The 8,666-nt window shown below is 45.3% G+C and overlaps 1 pseudogene; it reads right to left on the bottom strand.

Annotated features, from left to right (window-relative positions):
• Positions 1-7,176: 7,176 nt before the first annotated feature.
• Positions 7,177-8,321, bottom strand: LOC101582513 (annotated as a pseudogene).
• Between the last annotated feature and the right edge of the window lie 345 nt (positions 8,322-8,666).

Raw genomic sequence — 8,666 nt, 5'->3', positions numbered from 1 at the left:
ATGGGCAGTGTACTGCCCAGGGTCACTCTCACATGAAGTGTTCCTTCTGCTGCTGTCAGTGCTGGTCTTCCAGCAGTTGAACAGCTCAGTATTCGCCTGTCTCTATCTGCATCCCCAAGTGCTTTCCTTTCATGAAGCAGCTTCTCCTGATGGTTCTGGGTAACCCTGTTCCATACCACTCCTCCCATACTTTGTTCAAGTCATCTCCTTCCACTCTCTGGGGTTCCCTGTCCTGGGCCACTTATTCTGTGTATTCGTGGATCCCTGGCAGTCATAACTTTGGTCTTGCACAGGAAAATTTCATAACAGTACATTTCCTGTCATCACCACTCTCAAAGTAGCCCAAGAGTCTCACAGAGCCTCAATTACAATAACAAATTGCTGTACTATAGCATTCAAATCACAACTTGCAGAGGCAAGAAGAGCAAACCTGGAAGTTTCCTGCATGCTAAATTAAGGTGGGAGCAAGACCTGTTCTTTGATAACTGCCCAAGGATAGAGCTTATCTCCTCAAGTAACCTGGACTTGTGGGTCCAACATATTTATCTATGCTTCGGACAGCATATGGCCTTCCCTTCTGTGATTATTCATCCTTCACCTGTTTTAAAGAACCCTTGCAATGCCTTTCAGTATTTGAATAATAGAGAAAATTTCCCAAGTGAAATCCTTAATTCAGTTAAAATGTACAATAATAAGAAGGAAAGCTTGAAGGAAAGAAACAGGAAGGAGATAAATGAAAGAAGTATAGCTAATCAATGGTTTAGAGACAATATTTCCTGATTTCAAAGCATAGAGAATTCAGAAACAGCCTGCTAGGTCAGATTGCATGTTACCAGCTGTTTAAATTCAATTCTGAGAAACTCTAGTAGCCAAGAGGAAAGTAATCATATGGGCAGGTTTGAGTGAGATTTGATTTGAGTGAGATTCATGGGTGGAAATTTTGTCCCTACTGTGAGATTCTAAGAGGGAAGAGCTAGGTGTGTGAGACACCCACACTATGTGAACACAAGTAGAGCCCAGAATGCTGCTTGGGGTCTGGCTGGATCTGGGCTTTTTCTCGTCAGAAGATTCATTTTTCCTATGCGTGAGAATGCTCACTCCTGTCTGCTTCTTGTGTTCTGCACAGCAGTACATCTGTGCACAGCTGTGTCTATCTGACGCTCCATAAACCTAGCACACTCAGTAGTTTAAGAGGATGTATGTACTCCTCACTGTTCTGGAGGCTGGGAACTCTGCATGGGCAAGGCATTTTAATGACTAGTTTGTTCCTCATGTTTGGCATCAATCTAAGTTTCCTCAAAAAATGAAGGGGATGAAGAAGAAAATGTCTTAAATAGTTTTATTTTGAACCCATGTATAATAAAGAAGGCTCATTCAAAGGTCTGAATTTAAGAACCTGCTGGAAGCCCCACCTCTAGATACTGCTATGTTTGTTTTTAGATTCCACTTCGTGGATTTGGTGGAAGGAAATGCACCTCTACTACTTCGAAGCAGCTGCCCCTCATGGAATATTGAGTTCCTCTATCTGCTTATGGAGGAAGGAGGCTGTACCTACATCCTTGGCTCTTAAATGAGAACTACATTAGCATAAGTTCACTGTTAGGGAGGAAGATATGGGCGTAGAGACAGGGGCCTTGGGGCAGGGCTGGAGCACAGAAAGGAGTGGGTCCCATAAAGACTGTCTGGAGCCAATAGAAGTTCAGGGACAGGAGGCTCACAGCACAAGTGGAGCCCATGCTCTTCCAAATGAGGACTCAGATTTGCTAAAAATGAACCTATGGCTCCATGCCCAGATGGTGCCTTGACCTTATAGTCTGCCACACCAGTGTTCATCAAGCATGGAGGATTCCAGGGCTGGGTACAGCTTTAAATCTCTGCAGGGACCCAGTCAGAAGATTCATTTATCATGAATGAATGCCTCATTCATTATGAGGCAGAGAGACACTTGAACCCAAGTCATCTCAGCCAGGAGTAAAGATGAACTTTGTGAAATATTTGTACAGTGGGGCTCATCGTTGTGTTTTCTCCCTACATTTTAACACAGATGAACCATCTTAGATAGGTCTGGTAGATATCAGGTGTGTATGTTATTTTGGTCTTCCAGGCATCATCCCCACTAATATCACAGCTTTTCCCTTTCCATGTCCTCATTTTATTCTAACACATGTCAATACATGATTAGAATTAGAGTTAGGGCATCACTTCCAGAATCAGAGGACAGTATATAAAAGAACTCTTTTACACTGATAATTTGTGACAACTTATTATACTGGAAATATAATAGGAAACTAATTCTTCTGATCACCCAGGAAGAAAACACAAAGGAGAATTATGCCCAAATAATTTTATACTGAAAGGCTCAGAAGAACAAGGGACGATGCAAAACACCATTACAAGAAGCACTGGCTGCCCAATGTTGACCATAAAGGCAAGTGATTCACTCTGAAACTTCTGTGTCACTGGTTCCCCATGGGGCTATGGGCAGCAAACTTGGGGTCTGTCTAGAAGCCTGAAATTCTTGTTACTCACCCCCAGTTGACCACAATTTAAAATCACAGCAGCAGCAAAGTGCTTTTAATCTAAGGCATGAGACAGGCTTTTGAGAACTAACTATTGTCTTGGGTTTGGGCTTCTCTGCTTCATTGGAGGGGGACCAAGTGAGAGCCCCACACTGCATAGAGATCTCATACCCAGCATGAAATTGGAAGTGGAAAACCTGGGTACTTCAGCACATTAATTATTCAGGCTGTTGCTCTGATATGAAAAAAGAGGCTTGTGACTGCCAGGAGGGGAAGCTGTTGCCACCAGTGTGGAGACTGTCCCCATTCAGCTCAGATAAAGAGCCAGCCACAGGAATCCTCCCTCACCAGGAAGGGATCCCAAGAGCATATTTCCCACTTGCTCTGGGTCTGACCTGCCATCTGAAGGCAACCTGCACTGCTACGCATATTAAGCTGCTGGGTACAAAACTTTGAATAAGGTGACAATGGGCCCAGTTCCCAGGTGTTGGGGTCAGAGAGAGGGCAGTATGTTCACGGGTCACTGACAGAGAAGTGGTCCAGCACTGCACATTGCATGCACAGAACAGCAATCTCCTTCTGCTCTGGCCCATTTCCTTGGTCACCATAAACAAAATACTACAGCATCCTTCTAAGTCTTGGGGTTACTGCTCTTTACACTAGGATCCTTCCATTACCCAACACTGATTTGGATGCTGTTTAGGACCTGGTGAAGGTTTCCTTGTACGCAAGAGGTGTGGCCTAATAATTGCTTCTCTTGGACAGACCAAAAATATTAGCCTATCTTGGGGTAGAATGAGGCATAGGACTAAAATTGGTTAGTCACAGCAGGAATGAGAGAGCATGACATTTTCCCTAGGACACATGCAGGGTAACCAGTGGTGAAAAAGTGGCCAAGGTCCTGAACTTCAGGTCTTGTTCCCTCTCTATGAGACTGATACTGGGTGGTTGTGAGGACTGAGGGACCTTTGCATGATGCTCCTGGGACCTGTGACTTTGTCTTGCCCCCAAATCATGAGCCAGTATGTAGAAACACAAGACATCTGAGTAGCAAGTTCATATTTAGACAAACAAGTGGGCTCCACCTGTGGCTTGGCATTTCAGGCAACACTTGGGTACACTGTGCTCTGAGAAGGGACTTTCAACTTTGTCACTGCCATCATGGCTAGAGATGAAATCAGGTCACAACTTGGGATGAAGTGAATGAAGAACATGATGTGTGCAGGTGGGAGACACCTAACAGTACACAGCAGGGTAAAATGGCTGGGGTATGCGCTTGTGTGTGGAGAGGGCTGGGGCAGAACCAGCCCTGTGAGCCAGCACCCACCCTACCTGGACCTTCCTTCACCTTGAGCCCAGCCATACTCACTGCCTCACAACCAGTCACTAAACAGAGCAATCAACTGTAGGGGAGAAATAATATAGAGCAGAGATGTCAGTGGCAGACAGACAGACAGACAGACAGATGTATCATGGTTCCAAGAATCAGGCACTACACCACACTGAATATCTTAGTCTCAGTCTGCCTCAGCTGAGCATGATCTGTTGTTACCCTGGACTCAGAGTGTGAGGATAGAAAAATCATTGAACAGTGCTTCATATCTGCTCAGGCATAAGTAGTTCTCCTCTGTTTAACAGTGGGCTATGACAGTTTCTCAGCCAGCAGCCCTGTGTTTTGTGTGTGGGAATGAGCAAGCTGAATGGCACATGGGAGATGATCTACCAAATCAGGATGAAGATATCAGGAAGGAGATGGCTCAGTAGCAAATCACAAGTTATGCACAGGAGATGACCCAGGGACGTGAGACTAGGTATAGTGGGGATGCTGGTCCTTAGCCAAAAGCAGTCCTCCAGGCAGGTTTTGGCTAAACTCTGTCAGGGGGCACTTGCTACCAAAAGTGCTCAGGACACAGAGACACAAGGTTGGAAGTCAACCTCACCTCTGTAACTAGACCAGAAGCCTGAGTGTCTCTGCTCTTCTGTGTATGATGAACTGGCATCAGACATGAATAGACCAGACATTTCACTTCCATCATCCCAGATATCCCTATGCCCTGATAGTCATGGAACACCACATAATCATCAGGGACTCCAAGAGATCTTGCCATGCTACAGTAGTGCTCCTTCATTTGAGGATTCAATTCCTTCTTCCTTCCTGCATCCAAGATGGAAGTGAGTAACCAAATAAAGAAAACTCTGTGATTTAATTATTCATTTAACCCTATTTCTTGGTGTGTATATCAGGCTGGTTTTCAAATTTCAACCTTCCTGCTCCAGCCAGCCTAGTGCTGTAATGACAGTTGTGGGCAACCACCTAAACAAAAACAATGTTGCCTTAGGGAATGACCCAAGAGGACCTTCCCAAGGAGGAGTTTCTGGAGAGACCTTCTCCCTAAGTGGGGATTTTGACCTGAAGAAAACTTGAGGACTGGGGCAACCTTCCACAAGTCCCACCATCTAAGACCATGAGGAGATTTAGGGATGACTCACCATAAAGTATATGCTAAAAGTACACATTATGGATAATCATCTTTAAATACACCATAGCATACTACTTGCGGTCAGTTTCTAGCACTGTCAAGGTGAAATTCTTTAATCCATTATAACCTGCAGGGTGGGTGTTAAGGCTCATCGTTTGTCTCAGTCTTCCCCAATTCATTAGCATCAGCTTCTTCAATGTATGCGTCTGTGTGGAAGGACAGGGAATTCTGTTCCTTTCTACAAGGACTCTGCTTACCAAATGCAGACTCTGGCATCCCTCATTCAGGACTAATCTGTCATATTTTGCAAGGAGAATAGACCTAGCTTGTCAATTTGGAATATCATGTCATATTTTCATTGTCGTTTTCTGTCCCTGTAAGAGTGACATATGGTTGAGCTGACCAAGGTGAAGAAGACACAAGGCCATTTTTTGTGGGTTAGAGAAAGCTGGACGAGAGCTGCAGTAGGATTTGAAGCCCCAGCCCAATCAAGCCTGTCCCTTACTGTGTCAGGGGCCCCATCTGGTCCACATGGTTTGTACTTGACATTTCCCTCAGAGCCTCTTCCTGGTCTTCAGCAGGGTCTCTTTAACCCACTCTTTCTCACTGTTTCACATTTGTTGCCAACCTGAGACAGCCTGGTGCAAACACAGATCCTATGAGTTGAGGGATTAAACTCACTTTTTCTGCTACCCATTCTGAACTATCCATCTAATTTCTTTTGAGTTTCCATTGTGATCAAGGTGAAGCAGTATCCTAGCCATTAGGAAAAACTCACAAGTCATCTGAGTCAAAACAAGGTTTACACCATTATCCCATTAAATCTCTCTTTCCACACCCTCCAATCTTCACATGTTCCAGCTGAGAACCAACCAGTGCCCAGTTATAATGCCCTGCAGGAAGATGAGTATATGATTCCCTGCTTATTATTCAGCTGCCCCATATCTGTCATCCTTTGCTGGGACTACTTAAGATAAATTGGCTGCATGGTGAACCTTGATACTGTCACTTCTCTGAGTTTCTCCAATTTATAAGCCCCAGATCAGGTCTTTGCTTGAGTTAGATGCACTTCTGGCCCAGAAGTGCTCCCCTCCCAAAAGTTCATCCTTCTCAGATAGGGGCCAGGCTGATGAATGGATGCTTTGCTGCAGTGTCAAGTGACTTCAGCAGGCCTTACTCTTACAGATGTGCCTTCTTCCTTTATAGCTGCTAAAGCTATGTTCATGAGGACATTTTTATTTCTAAAATTGAGACAGTGTCTCCTGAGATTCCCTGGTTGAATTCAAACTTGTAAGTTTCATACATCAGCCTCTGGAAGGACACCTGCTCGGATTATAGACTACTTCAGCTCTCTTGTCTAAAACCCTTTAAGGTATCATAGTCAGGTCCCTTGTAGGAACCCGTGTCCCTCTTCCACTCTGGGATAACTGACTGTCTTTTAAATTTCTCCTTTCTGTGTTTTTAATGCAGCCACTCAGTATCAATGGATGGGCTCAGTGAGAATGGGAAGAAGAGAAGGATCCAACAACAGAAAAAGAGAAATGAGCAAGCAAGAATCCTAGGGAGGAGGAAGTGAAGAAGTGTGGAGTGTTGACTCAGTATACAGCAATGAGAAGAAGGAAACTTTCTGTCACTTGTTAACCCTTTGGTTATGTCACTATTCTGCCTCTGAGTTGCCAGGATGTGACAGGTGTACCTAAGCCAGTCAGAGATGACATTGAAGCTGTAGTCATTGTTCAGCTTATAGATGGTGCTTTGCAAGATTATTTCGCTTTGGCTTTCTTTCTTTCTTTCTTTCTTTCTTTCTTTCTTTCTTTCTTTCTTTCTTAAACTGGTACACACTGTGCACATCTATATTTCAAGTTTGGAAATGCATACATACAAGCAACAATACAGAAGTATTCATGAAGAATGCATAATCTCTGAAAATTATGAAAACATCCCTACTACCAATACATTTCTAAATACAAAACTGACTACCATATTTGTTAACTTCTGTGTAGTGAGAGAAGTTCATTTTCAAAACAGGTAACATTCAGTCTTTAGGTGTGAATGGTATGAATGACAGTCTTTTTTTCCCCCTATTTTAAATTTCTTAGTTCTTTGGGATCCTTAAGCATGCACAAAGCTTTGAACAAGAGGGTCTGAAGAGGCATTGGGTGTGTCTAGGCATCCAGTTAGGCCAGAGATGGGAAGGCCTCCTGGCCGTCCACATCAGGGGCAGAAGCGCTCCACATGTCAGTCCTGCTGCCGTGGTTTGGACGCCCCCCGAGCCCACGTCCACCTCGCCCTTCCCTAGCACCCCTTCTGGGGTGGCCGAGGTCTCCAAAGTTGATCTCCAGCTGAGACGTGATATCATTTGCAGGCTTCCGGAAGTGACGGTTCATCACGGAGTCTTCAGGATGAGCCTCTTCATTCTTTGATTTATGAAGAACGAGTCCCTTCTTCCATTGTCCATCAGTACCTTCGTTTGGCTTCCGGATATTAAATTCTACTTTTGTCCGGTCTTTGTTTTGAATTGCCTTCCACTCATCCAAAGTCATCTCTTTTGAACTCTCTCTAACCTCTTCAACTTCGTTCTCTTTATTTTCAGTGTCTGCCACGGGGCGCTCTTCACCTCCAGGTGTTTCCGCAGTCACATTTGATTGATCCAAGTCAGTTAATTCATCTTTGACAGTTCCCCAGTTGTGAGATACACTACGTCCTTGTTTGTCCTCGTGCTTCAGGCCAGATCTATTGCTTCCGCCATGCCTATCAAAGTCACGCTTGCCATGAGCATCAAACTCATCTCCTCCTCTCATGCCACGGCCACGGCCACCTCGCCCTCTTCCAAGGCCACCACATCCTCGAACAGGCCGGTCAAGAATGGGTCTACCAACTGACAATTCTCCTCCTTTACCCTTTTCTTCAACTGGTTTTTCAAATCTTCTTTCATGAGGTGGTCGCCTTTCCGGTCTCCCATCGATTATTTTCCCTTCCCCCTGAAGTTGTTGATCAGATCTTCTACCAGCACGTCTTATTCCTTCTTTCTTCAGGGCCATGGGTGGCTGTGCCTCCTCTTTTTTGTCCGCCACACCGACGCGGGGCGGCACGAGTTCTTAGGGTCTTTCTGGGACTCCTTGTGCAGCTGCTTGCCTGCCGTGGTGGAGCTGGTCTGAGCCACAACCTTGGCCCCAAGGCCCCTAACGCTGCCCCAGCTGGCTTCTCTTTTCTTGTTCTCCGCTGCCTTCAGCACCTTGAAGGGGTCCGATTAGTTGTCACATAACTGGTCGAATTGGTTGGTGACCACGCAGCCAGAGCCTTTCTGTAAGTGCTCAGGCATGATGGTCGCTCGGTGGTGCATTCCTCCAAGGATTGCAGCGGGCAGTGCCTAGCCGAGAGCACCTACTTCAGCTCTTCCCGCAAGATTTGCTTTGGCTTTCATTCCAAAATATGTTCTGGGTGAAGCTGAAGGAATATCACTCTCGCAGGAACTGAAAGGGTGTGATGATAGTCAGAGCCCAGAGGTGGTCCCAGGTCCACAACTCCCATGCTCTCCCTGCTGGAACCTCTGGTTGGCTCACCCAGCACCAAGGCCCAAAGAATAAACTTCTCCAGGAATATAGCAAAAGTTTGGGTCTTACAAGGACAAGTATTATCATGATTGTGGAGTTTGCACTGAGTTTTC

Source organism: Octodon degus, unplaced genomic scaffold (assembly GCF_000260255.1).
Source record: "Octodon degus isolate 3935 unplaced genomic scaffold, OctDeg1.0 scaffold00138, whole genome shotgun sequence".
In the NCBI taxonomy this organism is placed as follows: domain Eukaryota; kingdom Metazoa; phylum Chordata; class Mammalia; order Rodentia; family Octodontidae; genus Octodon; species Octodon degus.
The sequence above is the reverse complement of the archived record's forward strand: the minus strand, read 5'-3'. Positions and strand labels throughout refer to the sequence as shown.